Here is a 20888-nt window from a genome sequence, read left to right on the forward strand (position 1 = left end):
GATCTAATGTCACAGTGTGGGCACTAGCACCTTCTAAGCCGCAGGGGGCTTGCAGTGTGGGGCTGTGGATGCAGACCTTATTCAGCAAGGTGTTAGGTGTTTACCATCACCAAGCCTTTGCATGGGTGCATCCATGGTCCCTTCAGGGTGGCATGGAAAATGTTGCTGTTGTTTTTTAGCTCTCCTGGCCTTTCCACAGCTTATGCCAGAAACCGAACCCTTGTGGTTCCATTTTGAGAAATAGCAGAGCTACAGGTTCTAGAACCAGACTATTTGGTTTTTAAATCCCAATTATGCTGCCTATTATATCAGAGACCTTGAGCAAGAGACCTTAACCTGTCTGGCCTCATTTTCCTCATTTCTGCAATGGGATTAAGGACTGTTGTGATGATTAAATTAATTCATATGTGTAAAAGGTGCCCAGAAGATGGTGCATGGCTATAATCCTGGCACTCTGGGAGACTGAGGTAGGAGGATCAAGTTTTAGTCCTGTAACTTAGCTACTTAGCAAGACCTTGTCTCAATAGATAGGTAAGTAGGTAGGTAGGTAGACAGACAGAGGTCTGGGGATGTAACTCAATGAGAAGGCCCTGGGTTCAATCTCTAGTACTGTCAGAAAATAAAATAAAATAAATAAAAATGTACTCAGAAGAGAGAAGCATTCAGAAGCACTCGAGAGTTGTTGGCTATTGCTAATTATAAGGTGGCTTTGTTTCTCATCCCACTCAGAGTTAGCTTTGCCCATATTCTTCTCACAGACTTTCTGGCAGGTGGTGACATTTATGAGTTACAGGAATTTGGAGATATTTATGCTTGTGTATGAAAGATCTGTTTGGGAGAAGTAATTTCAGGTCAAGAAAAGTAAGGGTTATTTTGAATATCAGGAATCTTCCTTAACCTGAGCTGCATTACAGCCTTCAGCTTAGGACTGTCAGATTTCCAAGGTTTCGTATCAGCAGTCTTTTCTAAACCCATGGCCTGAAGAATTGGGTATAACTGAATGAGTTTCTTCCAGCATATGGGAACACACATGACTACAGTATAGAGAGAGGACTCTTGGGCCATTCAGTGGGAGCATCCTTGTTTCTGGAGTGGTTTCCGAATTAGTTTGTCTTAAATAAGGAGAGAGCAGTCCTCAGACTTTTATCTCCCACCTTCAAAAGAGCAGATTTGCATGTTGATTATTGTGTGGCAATTAAGTCATCTCTTGTTTTGCTCATAGAAGGCAACATCACAATAAGTTTTAAACCACAGGGATCTGATTCAGATAAATCTGGGTTTGAATTCAAGTTTTAACACCTGACAGGCAGCTTGAATTTGGGGATGTTCACTTAACCCTGTAAAATACCAGTAGTAATACATGTTGCAAAGAGTTGTTCTGAGGCTTGAACATATAATATAGGAAGAGCACGCAGCATCATGCTAATACCTAGCCAGTTGCTGTTATTTTTGTTAAAAATAACAGAATTGATGGTGGTGCATAAGGAAGAAGGTAATAATTCAGGTCTCTCTTAGCTTTGTGATTGTAAGCCATGGAAGTGTTATAGAACATGTTCTACAGAGTGGACTCTGTAATCAGTGCTGGCTGCTGCCTTTAGCCACTTTTCTTAGCCTCTGTGGTTGGCAGCAATTCTGGAGCAAGCAAATTCTGGATGTAACACGTTTTGATTGTGGTTGGTTTTTGTGATTCTTGAAATTTTGTTCATTGCTCGAATCTAGTTCATCTAGGTGAGTCTAACACAAAGAATACTAAATTGAGGTTTAGACAGTTTGCTAGCCTGTACCTTTAGTCCTGATTTGTGGATGAAATAAGGGGAGTCACAGGTGCCTCTAAGTTGAGGGAGCAAGTGCTGAGCATCTTTTAGTTTATAGTCCAGTTCTTTTTGTATTGTTTTGGCAGTGCTGGGAATGGACTCCAGGCCCTATGCACTAGGCTTCTCTAGACATTTTTATTTTTTATTTTGAGACAGGATCTGGCTAAGTCACTAAGTTGCCCAGGCTGGGGTTGAACTTGCAGGTCTCCTGATTCAGCCTCTCTAGAGTGCTGGGATCATAGGCCACAGTCTACTAACAAAGTATAGTTGTAAAGGATGGATTACAAATCATTTTGGTCCTTAATTCTTTGCAGTAAGTCTTCAGTGACAGGCAAATCAAAACAGTACATTTACCACCCTAGTGAGATGGCCATTAGTCGTCAGGTTTACTTAAGATATACACAGGAATAGTTTCTTTTTCCCAAAGAATAGGCATTACTCTTGTGTAGAATTTTCCTGAGTAGTTTTTTATTCTTTATCCCTTCCCAGTTACTTTCTTCTCTATGCTTCTTCCCTCACCCTCCCTACTTATTTTTCTGAACCATTTGAAAGGAATTCATGGATATCATGACATTTTACCCTTTATACTCCAGCACACATCTCTCAATATTAAAGACATTCTCCAGATAATCACAGTATGATGATCACATCTAGGTCAATGCACAGTGGTTTAATATATAGTTTGTATTTAAATTTCCTCCATTCATTCCCCAGGTATCTTCTGGAGTTGCGGGATCCAATCAGAATCCACACATTATGTTTGATATTTCTGATTCTTCAGTCTCTCTTGATCTAAATAGTTCCCTCCTCACCATTCATGAAAAGACATTGACCTTTTTGAGGATCTAGGCTCAGTTGTCCTGTAGAATGTCTTACACTAGATTTCTGTAAATTTTTTTTTTCTTTCAGTACTGGAGATTGAACCCAGGACCTTCACACTACGCCACATCCCCAGCCCTTTTTAATTTTTTGTAAAGTTTGAGACAGGGTCTTAATAAGGCATTAAGTTGTCCAGGCTAGACTTGAATTTTTAATCCTCCTGCCTCAGCCTCCCAGAATACTGGGATTACAAGGGTGCAGTATCATGTCTGGCATTCTTTATAATTGATTCTTCATTATTAAATTAAAGGTTTTTGGCAAGAACAATTGATATTGTGTAAGCACTTCATAGTGTATGGAATGAGAAAGACCCAGGATATCAGATTAGCCTTATATTGGTCTTACTAAGTTGATCACTTGACTTAGTGGTAACATTAAGAATTCTCCATTATGAAGTGTTTTTTTCCCTTTGTAATATGTAGTGATCATTTTGGGGTATACTTTGAATTCTGTTCTCCACAACATTTCACTCAGTGGTTTTGGCATCCATTAATGGTTTTTGGTAGAATCAGTTATATATCAAATGTTGCACAATGTTAGTTTTCTAACTCTATCATTTATTCTACATTAACTACCTGGAGGTTTTTGGTGGGTTTTTTTGTAGAGTTTTCCTTTTTCTTTCTGTTTTTTTTTTTTCCTCTCTCTCTCTCTCTCTCTCTCTCTCTCTCTCTCCATGGACTCCTGGGCTTTTATTGTTGTTCATTGTATTATAATCCATTTCCATCATCATTTTTTTTTTCATAATATTAAGTCCTAATGTTCAGATTGCCCCAAATTTGGCCCGGGGGAACTCCAGGCTGGCTCTTTACACCTTTGATCTTATTAGCATTTAAGCACTTGCTTGCTTTCTGCCACCAATGTGTCCCAGGAGTGCTTTGTGCTTTCCTTGAACAGTCCTGGAGTCAGCCACTTCTCCAAGGAGCACTGGCTCCTTTTGGTGGAGGATATTAGAACCCAGGGTCTGGAGACAGGCTGCTTATTGCTCTTGGGATGTCATTACTTCTAGGCTCTTTCACTGAACAGAGCTAGGAACCTCATTTTTAAATACATGCTGTGTGCTTTAACACACAGAAGGTAGTTCTGTAATTACTACCCTAATGTCACTTCCAATAAAACCTCGTAAGAAAAGTTCAAAATTTCATTGCAGTTCTACTTGTGCTTAGAGTACATCACACACAAAGGTTTACAGTACTGTTTTCAGAAGTTACTTGAATTCTTTTTCATTTGGGTTATCAGTTTAACACAATTAGGTTCATTAATTTTTGTGTTCAATTTTAAGGTTTGTAAAAATCTTTATTTAACTTATTTTTGAATGCGTAAAACATTTACATGGGTCAGAAGTTAAAATTGCAAAGACACTCTCAGAGTTGTCTCACTCCCATCCTTCTTCTCTCTACCTCATTCTCATCCATCCCTTGTATATAATCTCTTTGTTAGGTTTTCTTTTATCTTTACTGTACTTTTTTTTTTGCAGAAATAAACATATATGTTAAATGTCAAACTTCTCATCTGTTTTTGTGTGCCAGGAGTTAGCAAACTTGCCCACAGGCCAGCTGCCTATTTTCATCAGTGAAGTTTCATTGGAAAGCAGCCACAATCTTTCATTTTTAAAACATAGATCTCCCACTCATGTGGCATTTATTCAGGTGTATGGTGTGATGTATGGATCCAGTTTTATCTTTTTCTAAATGTGTCCCAGCACCATGTATTAAAAGTCCATCTTTCCCTAGTGATTGGATAAGGTACATTTCCCATATTCTAAAGCTTTGTATGTACCTACTTTGTATGTAGTCTACTTTGGGTGTATTTTCTGTCCCAGTGGTCTTTCTGTCTCTCCTTGTGCTGTTAAGTACCACACTATTTTCTTTACAAAACATCACACTCGTTTTTAATGTAAGCAAAAACAAGGTGACTTTGAAATGCAGGTCTCATGTACACGTGAGAATCTTACAGAGGAGCCTCATTTAAGAGATCTTAGTGCTTGTAATTATCTTGAATTTACTTTGAAATGTGAAAATAAGACAAATCTTATGTCTGCTTCTTGCAGAACAAAAGACTATTGCAAGAGTTTATTCCTCAATGAAAACACCAAAGATTTTTCCAGATCAAATCAGTTTCATCCTTGCAGAGAGCTGCTTTTGCTTTTCATGTGTTCCTTTCCAAGATGTTCCCTTGTTTGGCCCCTCATTCTGTGGCCTATTTAACCCCTCTAATGTTGGAATGCCCAGGGAAGATCCTTAAACCTCCTCCCTGCAGTATTAACATTTTGCATGATCTCAACCAGTATCAAGTACATGCTAATGCTTCCAAAATTTGTATCTTTGAAAGTCCAGTTGTCTACCTGATATTTCTACTGAATACTCAGTTTAAACCTAACACATCCAAATATGTCCTTTTGATTCCCACCCCTGGTACCACTTCCCCTAACCTATGCCTCTAAAGTCTCCCCCAAAATCTCAGGGGCTATCTTCCTAGTTCACAGACCATAAATATCGGAATCATCTTGATGGGGTAAGAGAGGCAGTTGTTGAGCTTCACTGAGGACCTCCATCATTAAGTTTGAAAACATGAGCTCCTATTTGCAGAATGCTCTAGGGAGTACCGTGCTGGGGACCCCTGAAATGTTACCAGAAACCTCTGCAGTAGTCTCCAGTCTGCTGCCCAGTGTATGACACAGGCCCAAGAAAAAAACCTAAAAGACAGAACTAAGACAGAAAATGGGGCTCCAGAACAACCAATGTTGGTGTAACTGACAAAGGCACTGGCCAGTCCAAGTCTGATTTTTTTTTCATTAAGTTTATTGGTACATTTTAGTAATACAGTATAGTTACATTCATCGTTGGGATCTTGTACCTTTACAGGATGTATCTGGCTTCTTATTTTTTCCCCATTTTCCTGCCCTCCCTTCATGCCCTCCCTTCATGCCCTCCACCCTTCCCTATTTACAGAGACTTTGTTTCCATTTTTTCCTTTTCTCATATTTTTTATTTTCCCTTCTTTCCTTTCTCCTACCCTTCCCACTTCCCCTACTCCTTTAGACCTTTTCTTCCTACTTCACATTATCAATTATACCATTTGAACATTATTTACACTTTTAATTTTGAACATTATTTACACTTTTAGTTTTTCACACCAGAGAAACTATTTGGTATTTACATGTGTGTCCTATTTATTTCACTTAAGAGTATGAAAGCCGCTGATTTTTATTGGTAATCAGTAGGGGTAAAGGCAAGCTATGTGCAAGGGTAGTACTATGTATAAAGATGCACAGTCTATGCAGTTTCTATGGAATTAATGTAAGCAAGGCTCGTAAAAGACAAGACAAAGCATTCTAGAATTAGGAACAGAATAGACAAAATATATGGTTGTAATTAGAACATTGTCCTTCTAGTTAGAACGTTTTAGTTATGGGAATGGAATTTGGGTACTCTGACCTTGGCATGTAGGCTTCAGCCAGACTCACTTCTATAAACAAGGCAGTTGTGGGGCTCTTTACAGCCTGCACTGCTTACAGCCTGCTTTGGGGCAAAACTAATATTGCAGTCTCCTGCAGTACCAGAGCAGGAGATGTGCTTCCTGTCCTGCAAGAGCTTGATTCTAATTGAGGACATCAGGCATTTTCATTCACAAAAATCAGGAATGTCAGTAGGAGCACATCAAAAGTGAGAGCCAAATGGAATGAGTAATATTAGCCATGTGACTTGGAATAAGAGAGTAGGCACTGAGGTCAAGGAGCACCATGCAGAGGAGATAGGATCAGGCAGGATGAATTCAGACAGGCATGGAGGATCATGAGAACATTGGTTTAAGATTTGGTATTGGAGGATATTAACCTTATTGCCATTTCGGTTATTATAGAGAATTCACACTGGAAAATAGTGTACTCACCTTATATTCCTTTTGGATGGTGATAATAGTAGCACTATGATAGGCACCTGTCTTAACCTGGCCATTAGAACAAATTACCATATATTGGGAGTTCAAACAATAAACATTTATTTCTCAGTCCTGGAGACTGGAGGTATGAGATCAGGATGCCGGCATGTTGGGGTTCCTGGTGAGGGCCCTCCTCCTGGTTATGTCCTCACATGCTCTTTCCTTGGTATCGGGGGGGGGGGCAAAGAGAAACAGACAGACAGACACACCTTGTGACTCTACCTCTCTCCTGTCATGAGAGTTCCACCCTCATGACCTCATCAGAACTTAATTACCTTCAGAGACCATCATGTTGGGGATTAGAGTTTCAACACAAGAATTTGAGGGGAGGATAGACACAGACATTCAGTCCATGCTGCATGTTACAGATATGTCATACCATTCTATTAGGTTCCATTCATCAAACTAGGTAACCCTTATAAGGAAAGTCAGAGGAAAGAGAGGCATACAGAGGCCTACAGATAAGTTGTCATCAGTAGGAAGTAAAAGGGCTATTCATGGCTCTGATTGAGGGGCTTATAGCCAAGAAATATGAGTTTCTGGGATACCTTTGCTTTATTTATGTCACATTGCCCAAGATAGAGAACAGAACATTTGTCAGCCATCTCACTGGCTAGAGATACTAGGTACCAGAACTCATGCTCATCCCTGAGGCCCAAGAAAGGGCTGAATTCAGGAACTGCTTGGGACCTGGATCTACTTCCTGTCCCTTCTCCTGACACCAAAGTAATAGCTGTGCTAAACATTCCATCTTGGAGCCAGCTGCCCTTGGCTCTGAAGTTGCCTTGGGACACTTACAGTTGATGGGTCACTGACTTGACCATAGGGAATAGAAGTGAGTAAGAAGGAACCAGACTTGATAAAGAGAGGAAAGAAAGGGAGTCTGATTAAGTTTTGTCTCAAAGTGTCTGTTTTTGGGTTTGTCCCTGCATTGATCTGCAAGGGAATGAGGCAAGTAATGGCCCCTCAGGGACTTTCAGGACTTTGCTCTCAATGTCAGCCGTCATTTTCAATCACCCTCTCCCTCCCAGCCATTAATTTTGGCCCAGGATCATGGGGACTTGTCCATCTATCACTCCTAATTGACACTAAATGATCTGTCAGTTTATTGATGAACGGCAGGAGTGGAATTGTCACAATATATTTTACTTTCTAACAACTCCTCCTGACAATTTTACCTTGTCCATCTCACTCTCCTCACATAAATCTCCATTGGCCGCTCATTCCTTCTCATGGGCTGTTCTGGTGCCAGCCACTTCCACACTATCTGCACGTGTCAAGGACATCAAGATGGCGGGAGAAGTGCCGTGTGCTGGTCCCAAGTACCCCCCCCTTTCCCTGTCTCTTGTTTTCTTTAATGGCATAGATGTTCCAAGAATACTAAAGGGCTTTTGTCCTCTCCCTCCCTGTCATTGCCATATCAGAATCTCTGTACCTTCTTATTAGCAGCCAGTAGTTAATTCTTATTAGGTGGCAAAGGTGTGAAAGGCAAAAACTCACAGAGCCGGGTACCTCCTCAGTCTATAGGCACAGCTACAAACACATGCTTTGTCCTCTTGAACCAGCTCAGTCACAGACTACCCAGCCTTGCAGAGCCAGTTTCTTAGAAGGATGTCACTGAGGGGAGGTCCATGTGCATGTGCTGCCCTGGGGTGCATGTGTGCGAGGATGCGGGCACTCTCTGCCCTTGGGCCTACTGGGCCAGGGCTGGTGCTGCAAAGATCCATGGGCTAGTTATCTATGAGAAGTCTCATCTGTCCACCCCGACTTGCCATTCAGATGTTATTTTTAAGTGCTCTGTGATTTGAAAGATGGGAAACTACTGGGTACATAGTCATAAGAAGATATAGCTGTAGATGTGAAAAAGCCATTATACTCTGTGAGGCCAATGATGAGCAGAGGAGCTTGACAATATGGAAAGAATGTCATTGCTTCCCTCCCCCTTCCTTTCTTGCTGGAGATCATTTTTGTTAATTGATAAGGACTTTTTATTTATTAACCATCATGCATTAACATGCCTATCAAAATTAATAATAATTTCTTAATGTCATCTGATATCTAGATCATATTTAGTTATTTTCATTGTCTCTAAGATGTCTTTGTAGAGGTGGATTATAAAAAGGACAAATCAAGGTCCACACATTGTATTTAATAAGTCTGGATCTCTCTCTCTCTCTCTCTCTCTCTCTCTCTCTCAACTTGTCCCATAGAGGGTATCACATTCCGGCTTTGACCCATTTCTTCCTAGTTGTGATATTTAACTTGTTTCTCTATCCCCCATGTTTTCTAGTAAGCTGATAGTTAGGTCTAGATCCATTGTGGTTTAATTTAGGCTCACTATTTTGGCAGGAATGCTTTAAAGGCGTACCACATACCTTCCATTGCACTGCATCTGAAGGCATAGGTCTCAGTCCACTTGAGCCTGTGATTGGTGAGTGGGGTGTGACTCACCACTTTCCTGTCTCCATCAAACTTTCTCATAGTAGTTGTGTGATCCAGGATGATAGCTGCCTAGATGATTTCTTTAAAGGTTGTCAAATGATAATTTTTCTAATTTTCACCTTCTATTGGAAATTATTCTATAAAGAACTTCCTCTCACAACTGTTTGATTGTTTGAAATACAATTTATACTTATAATATTGCCTACCTCCAAAATCTTTGTTTTTAAAAATATCAAACCTATAAAAAGTTGTGACGATAGTACAGCAAGCAGCCTTGTTCCCTTCACCCTGAACAGCCAATTGTTAATGTTTGCCTCCTTGTGGCTCTTTCCTCACTCTCTCATTTTGTTTTTGTCTTTATTTTTTACTGAGCCCTTTGCAGCTGTACCTGCCTTTGCTTTTGCATTACTATTAATTAGTAAGTGGTTACTGTGCAAGAGAGTTTTACCTGTATTGTTTTCTTCTGAGTCATACAGTGTTTGGCCCAGATAGATACACAGTACATATTTGATCAGTGAGTGAACTTTGGGTATTTCTTACAGAGCTCCAATAATTAAGACAGCATCACACGCTCCTGAGACACAGTGAAGTAAAATAACTTATCTCTCTCCTTCAAATTTTCATCAGTAAACACAATTGTGCTTATTTGGTTTTCAAGAAAAACAAAATTAGAGTTATTGAGAATTTATTTCCCACATAATTTTAACAAAAAGAACCCAGAATTGCTGTGATATAACCAAGGGTCCTAGGCACGTTGGATGAACAATTACTTGGTTCTTATCAGGTAAATCTTCCCTTCCCTCCATGCATATAAATGGCAGTGTATCTATTTTGTACTCTTCTTTATCTGAGAAAAATTTCTTACTGAGCTTTCTGATTCTCAATATAGGGTAGGACTTCCTCATTTTGGGGGGGCGAGGGGGTACCAGGGATCAAACTCGGGACCTTTTGCTTGCAAGGCAGGCAGCAGAACCACTGAGCTAAATCCCTGGCCCGGACTTCCTCATTTTTAAAGGCTGTGTAGTACTCTGGAATTATTTGTCTCCTTGAAAGGGATCCTGAGCAGGGTAGGTATATTTTTCCAGGCCAAGAAAGCAAGTTTCCAGCGTTTACTCATGGAATTGATGTAATCCAACTCTTGGAAGTTATACTTAGGAGGGCCTATCACGCACCTCCAATTGAGTGGATACAGGGATGTTTGGTCCAGAGAAGCAGAGATGTTCTAGGTCAGTGGTGATGAACCTATGGCTCACGTGCCACAGCAAACTGTTTATATCATTGAGAGCACTAAAAGGCTCACTGTCACTGTTCTAGGTTACAGTCATTGCAGTTTAGGGCCCTGGATGGCTTGTCTAATGTCACAAAACCATTTTCTTTTGCAAATAACTAAGCATGAAACAACTGGACTTACATTGAGTGCTTCCCTGTTCACTGTAGCATTTGCATACTTTGCTTCCCACTCTGGAGAGTGGAGCAGTCTTCCTGGCCCGTGGCCCTAGTCACCTCTCTCCCTGGAGTAGGGGTGAGCACCTGATACCCCAGGGAGGTGACCTGAGATGAATGACCACCTGAGATGAGCTTTTTGCCTCTGCATATGGACCAGGGAAGGACAGCTGAGGACCCAGGGTCAGTGCTTTCCTGGGCCTGTCAGTGGGCCCACTTCCCAGTTGCCTGTGAAATACTTCCCGGTACAGCTGCCGCTTTCCCCACAGCCTGCTCTAGCTTTCTCTCTGGTCTTCAGCTTTTCTTAATTAAGCTACCCTTGAATTTTATCATAATTAAAAACCAGATGTGCTTCTGGAATGGTATCTTAGCATGTGCTGTGAAGGCTGTGGCTTTTGGCACTTTATAAACTCCAGTTTTGCAGAAGTAAAAATTCTCTGGTGACTTGAGCTGGTCGTTTCTTGGAGCCAGGGTTAGGAGTGTAGAGTTGGAGGGTCTCTGGGGGTCAGGAAAGGAATGAGCTGCCCACAAAAGTATTCCTTAAATAGCAGCAGGGAAAAAAGCACATCCTATGGAATACCCCTTTGTTCCTCTGGTCTGTCTCAGTGCAGGGTCCTCTAGACTAGAAAGTTAGAGCCAAGTATCTTTGCAGGGTTGCTGTCAGTGCTGGCTGGGGTCCTGTGAGAACACCCCCATTGGTGGGAAACTCATTGGAAGCAAACTGGTTGATTCTACTTTTTAAATAAAGTCCTTTTTAATTCGTGCAGGCAAATTAAGAATACTTTGGTGACATAAAAATTCAAACAAGACAGAAAAAACTAAATTTACCAGCAACTACTGTGCCCTCCAACCCTAGCCATTCTCTCTAGAAGTTTGCTGGTGTCTTTTCCATGCCTTGATAGATAGATGCCCAGATGATCCCAGGCTTACAATGATGATTTGATGTGGTAGTTTAGACTGCGGTGGTGTGGAAGCAGTACAGGTTAGTAAAAGCTACACTTTAGATTTTGAATGTGAGTCTTTTCCCAGGCCAGTGATAATTGGCAGCAGCACAGTGCTAAACACAGTCATTTACTTTGTCCTCAAAACAGCACCACAGGATGTAGGTACTGTTACTAACCCTGCTTGTCAGTGACGAAGCTGGTGTTCAGAAAGGCTAAGTCACACAGCTGATGTGCAGCCAGCCAGAAAGTGAACCAGGGAAGCCTGATCGTAGGCGTCATGCTCTTGTTCTCTGTGCTTCACTGCCTTCTGGGTTCTCCCTTCTGACACTGGGTACAGTATCCTTGCCCATGGTAGAGCCCCGGCGGACATAGTGACATGGCTCCAACGTGTTCCCCCTGTGAGAAAAATGGCAAGGAGAGAGTGTGTGGCCTGAACCCTCCCTGAGCCCCCTGGGCCTACCTGGCTGCAGACCTGCGCCCCCAGCGAGCTGCCTGACCCTGCAGAGAAAGGATGCAGCTTGCACTTAGGGGCACAAGCCAAGGCCATGCCAGCCCTGCCATTAAAAGGCTTAATTCGGCTAGTCATTAAGTTCAATTAGGCATTGGAAACGATTGTCCCTTCTCACCCTGCAGTGCCCTCTAAGAACTGGATCCATTCCCAGGCAACCAGCTCAGGAGCCAGGCACTTGGGAGCCCTGGCAGCCCCCACCTCTGGTTTTAGGGCCTGTGACTTCATTCTTAGGCTGAGGGCAGAGTAGCCGTGAGTGAGGTGCTCAAATTGCACCTTCAGTATGGCCAGGTGTCTGCCTCCGAGGTGGATTCCTGGGCTCTCTGCTGAGCCACCTCCTCTGGTAGGGCTGCCTTTTCCTGTGTCTGTGTCAGAAGTCAGGACACCTGCCTAAGTGCTTGTCTCTGCCTCTCACTTGCTGGTGGGCCTTGGGGTACATGATGGCACTCTTTGCTCCAAGGTTCCCTGAGGGGTTTAGACTAGATGACCTCACGGTTCTCTTTTTCCCTGCAGGATGTTCTGATTCTGGGAAGTAAATGCCATATAGCTGTGTCTTGTGGGTGGAAAATTCAAGAAGATTGATCTTTGAGCCTCTTTTCAGCAAAGGGGGACTTTTTTTTCAGTACAAGGGATTGAACCCAGGGCCTTTGCACTGAGGTACAGCCCATTCTTATTTTTTACTTTAAGGCAGGGTCTCGCCAAGTGGCTAAGTTGCCCAAGCTGGGCTCCAACTTGGCAGTTTTCCTGCCTCAGCCTCCCAGAATGCTAAGATTACAAGGCTATGCCCCACACCCACCAAAGGAAGACATTGTAAAGAAAGTCAGCAGGCAGGTACAGTGCAGCACCCTGGGTGGGGCATTCAGAGTAGCCACTCCCCACTTGGGCTTTGTCTCTTTACTGCTAAAACCAAGTGGTCTCAAAGACCCTGCCCCTCTCAGAAAGTACGTGTGACTATCTGACAGTGCTGTCTAGAAGGCTGCTCAGGTCATTTTAGCCCGTGAGTCACCTTGAAGTAAAAGCAGTTGACAAACAGTGAGGCGAGAACAGGCCTTCCGGGTTATGGGCCAGGTATACCGGGCCCCAGATGTACCACAGTGTTTTTAGAATGAGCACAAGAAGGGGATGGGCAGGCAAGGTAAGGAAGGGCCAGGGCAGGGCCTTGAGCTATGGGTACTACTTTATTTTCAGGAAATAGAAGTAACTGAAATGCTGACTGGTATGTGACCAGTCGTGCAAGGGACATTTTATCACACCTCTTCTGAATACCTTTTCGATGTGGCACCATCTTGGAGTATTTGCAGATGTGAAAGGAAATTCTTTTTCCTCAAGGTGGGATTCCCTTTCCTTCTACTAAGTTCTCTACGTTCTCAGTCCTTCACCCTGATACCAGATGGGTGGGGTTTTCCTCCTTACACCAAGTGATGCGGTGGACACCAGCAGGTGTCCTACAATTTAACTCAGTTCTGACACTATCTGGAATTAGCATCAGATCCTCCCAAGTTCAGATAATTTGCTATAGCGGTTCATGGAACTGAGGGAAACATTTTATTTACTATTGCTGATTTATTGCAGAGCATATTTGCTATAGTTTGGATCTTGAATGGCCCCAAAGCCCCATGCGTTAATGTCTTGGTTCCCAACCCTTGGTGTTATTTGGAGGAGGTGGAACCTTTACAAGGTGAGGCCTAGGGGGCAGAAGTTGGTTGTCAGGGGTGTCCCCTTGTGCGAAGCTTTGCCTGTTGGTCTCTGCTTCCTGGCATCCATGAGGTGAACTGGCATGTGCTTTGCCCTTCTGCCGTGCCATGCTGTGCTGTGCTGTCACAAACCCAAGGCAATAGGCCCAAGGGATCATGGACTCCCAAATCGGAAGCACAATAAGCTTTTCCTCCTTCAGGTTGACCATCTTGTTATTTTGTGGTGGGAACTCAAAGCTGACTAACAGTATTTTAAAGGATTCAGGCAGCTCAATGCAGACACTTAGGGCAAGTTAGGAAGGGGCAGAGCTCAGGAGCTCTGTCCTGGTGGAGTGGGGTGTGCTGCCCTCCCAACACACTGATACAGTGTTGTTCCCTAGCCTGGAAGCTCCCAGAGCCTCTGCCTTTGGGCGTGCGTGGAGGCTTTCTTACACAGCCATGGCTGATTAGATCATTCACTGTTGGTGACCAGCTCAGCCTTCAGCCCATCCCCTCAGAGACCTCTGGGTGTCGGGATAGGGAGGTTGGAAATTGGGACCCAAAATGTCACCTCTTTCGTTGCAAATAGCCTTCTATCCCCAGGCTCCTCTGAAGTCCCTAGCTATCAGTCAGCCTGTTAGCTTATGAAGAGATAATTATCACTTTGGAAATTCCAAGGGTTTTAGGAGCTATGTGCCAGGAAACCAAACATATACATTTCTTATTATAAATCACAGTAACATTCTCTAAGGGACTCTCGTCTCCCTTCTTCGTAGTGGGAATGCTCTCCTGAGGCTGGACAAAGTCGCAAGGGGCTGTTCGTCTTTCTCCTTGAGCTTCACACCCTTTTCTGTTGGTGATGTCTGTCACTCGTTTTCTGAGAATCACACACCCCTGTATCTACTTCACATCATTGCCTTCTCTGAGACCATGCAGTGAGGACGGCTGTCCCAGGTTGGTTTCTGTCAGGCTGCTGATCCTTCTTCTCTAGAAAGGGTCCTCATGTGCCAGTAGATGAGCTCTGTAGGCAGAGTCGCATTCACCTGCAGGAAAAAACAGTTGGGAATGTTAGGAGCAGGTGAACAGGTTAGGAAAGGGTGTCAAGGGAAAATAAGATTTCCCTATGCAATTGAGAAAATTGTAGCAGGCTTTGACAAACAGTAAGAAAGAAGAGGGAAGTTACCAAGGAGGAAAAGACCTTCGGTTCTTAAATAGGAAGAGTTCAGATCGACTTAGTTATCCCTAAAAAAGATTCAGAGGGGAAAGAGGCCTTCCTTCTTTTCCTCCTCACTTGTTTGTTTTGCTTGTTTTTCCCTTGCAGTGTTGACCTGGGGGTTCTGCAGACGAGCACATTATATTTTCTTGATTGAAATTTTAGGGCAGAGATAAGCCAGTTGTGGGGAAGCTGTTGCTCAGGGGTTTCCAGAGTAGAGAATGGTACTGGCAGGGACCAATGGGAGTGGGCCCAGAGCTGGGGGGAGACTTGAGCAGTCATGGAATCTGGCTCCCTCGGACTGGAGATGGAGAAAATAAGGCTTGGGAAGTTTAAATGACTCCGTGCTGCCCAGTCTTAGAAAAGCCCTTAAATGTCACCTTGCCCCACTGCCCAAGGTCACACAGCTAATTAGTATAATGGAATGAGCCCTGCATCTACGCCTGCCCATTCTTAAACCGGAACGCTGAACGTATTCATCTCAAGTTCATGAAAAGGCCACACACTGTACTATTTGTGGCAAGAGCGAGTCTGTTAGAATAAAATCATCTTTCCTGCTGTCCTCCGGGACCCTCACAGAAATGAGATGTTGGTCATATGAAGCGATCTTATTGAACAGAAAAACTTTTAAGGCAAAAAGTTGTATCCCCTGAGGCAACTAGCCTGTGCTGAGAGGGACCAGCTGTCTTGCAGCATGAGCAGCTGGCAGCCAGGAGTGGTTGATGAGAGACACCAGCCATGGGTTAAAATTCTCCCAACAGAAACAGTCTCCTTCTTCTCCCTTTGATGGATTCGCTCTCAAAATTAAAATGGATTTGTGAACATTATACCTACTTCTTTGCTTTTCTTTTTGGTCTTTTATTGAGAGGTAACCGAAAGCAGTTTTAATATAAGCAGTAGCCTGGACATGTGTAGGTATAAATATGCATGTGAAATGGAAACCCTCACATAACCCGGATTTTCCGCTGATCTGTTGGGGCCCCTCTGACTACATGGGGACCTTCTTACTCACTGGCCAGTCTCAGTGTACTTACGGGCTTTGAGGCGAGGAGGACCACAGATGTAGTACAGGAGCAGAGAAAATAATAGGTTAGTGACTAATGGGAAGTCCTTGCAGGTTTGTCCATTACAAAGCAGGAAATTCTCCTAGGGAGAAGTAAATACCCACTCCATGTGGTTTAATTAAAATGGAATTGAAGTGAAGATTTCCAGAAGCTCTGGGAAGTTTGCCCCTGACTTGTGGACACCTGATTTCTACTTGTTGCGGTCACCACATCCTGTCTCATTTTCTTCTCCATCCTTCGTCCTCAGAGCTGGATTTCCCCAGGACTGGCAGTGAGCGCTAGTCACCTGCTTACCCTCCTCCGTGAGCCTTTGGTCCCTCTCGTCAGGGCAGGAGGAAAGTCTCCACTTGCAGCTAGTATGTTTTAACCCTTCTGCAGCCCTGCCCACCTCCACTTCTCACAAAGAACAAGCTCAGACTGTTGGCCAACAGCAATATCTCACTATAATGAAATTTATTTATTTTTTTACCATTGTCCTACCTGTGACTGGTGATGCTAGCTTTCTATTGAAGATACAGTGTTTTCTTTTAAATAAATGCATTAAAATAAAAGTAAGGAATTTATTTAAAGAAAACAGGAGATGGGTGCAAGAAGTACACAGCCAGAGCAAAATTTCTGCAGGCGGCCTTGGGCACGGCAGATGTTTAGAACGTGCTGTCCCGCCACTCTTCTCAGCTGCTGCTTCTCCCCATCCTTTCCCCTGCTGGAGGAATAGCAATGTCTTCTGCTTAGCTCCTGTGCTGCTTGTCCACGCAGAATACAAAGTGAGTTGCATAGTCATTGATATCTGTCATTACACGTTGGTTTAAAGAACGTGAAGGAGGAAAGAACCCAGTGAAGATGAGTCCCTAGCCCCACAGCTCCTTCCTGACCACTGGCCCGTGTCAGAGCACGTGCTTACAGAGCTGGTGCCAGTGGGTAGTCTACCCGCTCTCTTCAGCCAGCTCTGCCACCAGCCTCATCTTCAGCCACCACCCTGTCTGTATTTCAGCCACATCAGTTTCCCCTGCTGCTTTCTGGCCATAGCTGGTCCCTCATGCCTCTGGCCCTTATGCAGGCTGTGTCCTTCCTTCTGAGGCTTTTCTGCCTATCTCTCAATTCGCCTGACTCTCCCAGGAAGCCTCCCCATATTCTCCCAACTAGACTGACTGGTTCCATTTTTTGTGTTCCCGTGACATTTCGCTTACGCCAACCTCGGCGGTCCTATGAATTTGGGGCCATTCCACAACCAGCAGCATAAATCAAGGGCTTGTGTATGAACCTTGGCTTCTAGTCCAGCTCAGCATCCAGCTGGGTTAGGGGGTTCCCTTTCTTTAGGGCCCTTTAACAACTCCTACTTGTAGTTCCACATCTAGTGGCTGCACAGTTTTGATAGTAGTGGGATCTTTCAGGCCCTGCATATGAGTTTAGGGAGGTTATTAGGGTTATTTCTGTAATATTCTTTTCTCCCACAAGATTATAAAATCCTGAACAAAAGATCCTCAATTTCTGACACCTCCCATTTGTGCCTAGTAGCTAATTAGCAATCCAGTAAAGGCTTCTTTAATAAGACAAGGTTCATTTAAGATACCTGAGAGCTCTAAACTCTCAGCCACGTTTTCCAGAAAGCTGGCATATAAACTCATTTTATATATTCCCAAACCTGTTTTAAGTGACTAAAACTGTTTCTGTTTATTTTATCCTTTTTCCTTCTTAATACTGTAAATCTTTTTTTGGAGTTTGAATCAGAACAAAGATGTCATTCTTAATATGCCCAGAAGGGGGCAGACCTCACCCAGGAATTGCCTTGTAATTCACTACAGCTTCAAGGGGACAGACAGGACAGGGACATGTCTTTTCATCTTTCTCCCAGATGCCTTATTAATGAACTATGCTGCCAGGAGGCAGTATGATCTAGTGTGACCTAAAACCCCAAAGTACCAAAATTTGGGTGCTAGAGAATTTCTGCTCGTCTTTAAAAGAAGGGAGAAAATATAATACCTACTAAATATACACGCGTGAATGGTAGAAACTGGGAAGAGAGAAGGAGAGCGGGCACCTCAGCTTGCAGGAGAGATTTCAGTGAGGAAAAATCTGTCCACCAAGGAAAACTTCGGCTCATGTGGCCTTCCACTAGTGTGGGTGAAGGGACATCTTACCGCACGGGACCCCAGGTGTCCCGCTCCCTGCCTGGTGCTGCTCTGCACATTCCGGTTGTGAAGGTGTACCTAACAAGTCACACAGTTTATAAGGTACAGTGGGAATATAGTTTATAAGGCGGTTTGGGAATTTGCTGGTGACCTCATCTGGGACAGACTGCCTTCTGTTTCTCAGAGGGGGTCATATTTACCTCAGTGAGGTTTGGAAGCAATGATGTGATTTTTATTGGACATTTTAGAATTATAAGGGTGGAAAACATTGCAAGAAATGGCACTTGATTTCTTCTCCTCCAGAGGAGTAGTACATTTTAAAAATGTAAAGTAACTTCGGTGCTCATTTAGTTGTTAATCTCATTCCTGCTCTTCTCCGTGCCAATTTTTCTTTATGAATTTGGCCTCCAACTTGGCGGCACATGCCTATAATCTAAGCTACTCAGGAGGCTGGGGCAGGAGGATCGCAAGTTCTAGGCCAGCCTGAGCAATTTAACAACATAGTGAGACCCTAGCTCAAAATTTTTTAAAAAGGGGGTGCTGGGGATATAGTTCAGTTCAGAGGCCCTAGGATCAGTCCCTAGTATCATCAAAAGAAGACAATTTTTCTTTTTTTGCAGTGAGCATCCTACTTGTTTTAGGTTTCTCTTACCTGCAACAAGTTGTAATTGCTACCCATTGTCCAAACCCTTCGAATTCCTCCCTGGGTCGGAACCAGTGGTATCTGTCAAGGGATGGGCCAGGGAGGATCTTCCCCAGGGCCAGTCACAGCTCTAGTGGCCACTCTTGACTCTCTTAGAAGCCTGTTCTGTCTTACACAGCAGGAAGGTGAGTGCAGGGTCCAGTATGTGCCATGGATATTAAGAGGCTTCAAGGACACTTTCCCCCATTTATCCCAGTTATGTCCCCTGCTAAAACAGGTTAACGGTGTCTAATTAACCACTGAACATTGTCATGCTGCATAAAGATAGCATCCCGGCTGTCCTCTGAGCTGAGGTACTTTATCTCCATTTAGATCTCTGCAGTGCTCCATTAGAACATTACAGCTGGGATGGAGTCTGTGGGCAGCAGAATTGGGGCCTCATGCCTGTTGGCAGGCAGTGTAGGTTGCTGCGGGAACTGTCCCCCAGAAGCTAGGAGGGTCACTGCAGTTGTAGTCATAACCACCTGCTAGTCCCATAGACATAGTCCTTCTTGTGTGGCCTCTTGATCATGGTGACCGGGCCAGGCCCCTGATGCACCAGGGGACAGTGAGGACCGACTGTGCAGGCCAGCAGGGTTCTCACCTGCTAGCACATGTTCACCTTTGAGCCCCAGAATGCAGCCCTGAGGATCCAGCCCTGTGTGGCTGCACTCTTGGAGTGCAGCAGTGAGATGAGCTTATCTTCAGTGACCAAATGAATGTCAGTGTGGCCTCTGAATTCAGGGAAAGAGATTGCATTTCAGCAAAAGGAACGCAAAAGGGAAGGAATTGGGTGGGATGACTTAGCTCATCAGGATCTCTTTTTTGGCCCAAATGCAAGCTGTTGTGTTGCAAATAAAATATACATAATAAATCACACAGAATGATTAAGCCAGGACTGACTACTAAATCATGGGGCCTGGCAAGGCCGTAGCCCTTTGTAGGTTGAAAGCCTGTCCCCATTGTGGAAAATGATCCTTGGATTTGAAGCAGTCTGTGAAAGGAGCATTTTTTTCTGTGTAGAGCTGCTGTTGGTCTCTATGGCCTCTACTGAAGAGGGGCTAAGAGCTGGGCCCTGGAGTCAGACAGCTGCCCTGCATTCTAGCCGCCCTCTCTAGGTGGGTCACCTTAGGCAAGTTACTTTTCCTGTATGAGCCCAGGTCTCCCTACCTGTAAAATGAAGTGAAATAAAGTAATGTGGTCATTCTATGGCACCATGTGTAGTACTATATGTAACATATGCTATTATAATAATGGTAACAGAAGAATGTCAGTGTCTTACCCAACAGGCTCAGTAAATGCCGCCTGCTGTTGTTCTCAAGGCCTGGGCCTGGTTGAAGGAAGAGTGGCTGCATCAGCTGTCAGATCAGAGAAGAAAGCAAGCAGAAGTCAGAAAGAAACTGGGATGCAAACCAGGAGGGCACTGGCTGAGTGCCTAGCAGGGGCACTGGACTGAGTGCTGAGCAGGGCCACTGGACTTTAAATGAAGATGGCAATAGAAAGACAACCCCCTACCCTTAAAGACTTGGGCCCAAGGAAGGCACATGTAAAATGCGAGGTGGCTTCATAGGTGAGTGTTTTGGGCAGTTTGCAAAGTGCTACACCAAGATGGCCACAGTTTTCCCCTTGCCAAGCTGCTGACCAGGTCTGGCACATCACTCACGGGGAAGGAGAAAGCCATTGTGTCCTTACTTCTGTCACCGGAGTCCATGATGCAGGAGGTGAAGGAGGATATTTACTCTGATTGTCCAGAGGAAAAGCTCCCTTCTGCAAAATGGTCAAAGCAGTCAGCAAGTGATGGACTAGCTCTTAAAAAGAAACCTGGCATTTAATTAACTTTTCAGAGTGCTGGTTCAGCATGGTCCGACTATACACTTTGCATATTGTACGAGCATCTCTAATCGGTCCACACTGCTCCGGCCTGCCTGGTACGAACACAAGGGACTCTTGTGTGACTCTGAGGATAGCGGACTGAGGCACACAGGCTTCACTGTAGGCCATTCAGGCCCCTGGCCATTTCCTCCTCACCTCAGCCTTTAGGTCAAGTGCAAGTTCATTAACACTTTAAGGGAAAAATGTATACAAGTCAGAAGGCAAAGGCAGATAGGTTTCAACTTTGCTGCTTAGCAACTGCATTGTTCAGCCTGATACCTGAAATATA

At 43.9% G+C, this 20888-nt stretch overlaps 1 protein-coding gene across 1 annotated transcript in view; it reads left to right on the plus strand.

Moving 5' to 3' along the window:
* Positions 1-20888, plus strand: part of Ift43 (intraflagellar transport 43) — an 84880-nt gene that overhangs the window by 35067 nt on the left and 28925 nt on the right. The window lies entirely within an intron of this gene.

This window comes from Heterocephalus glaber, unplaced genomic scaffold, assembly GCF_053883595.1.
Source record: "Heterocephalus glaber isolate CG9 unplaced genomic scaffold, H.glaber_assembly_v1.0 deba00001608, whole genome shotgun sequence".
NCBI classification, from domain to species: Eukaryota; Metazoa; Chordata; class Mammalia; order Rodentia; family Bathyergidae; genus Heterocephalus; species Heterocephalus glaber.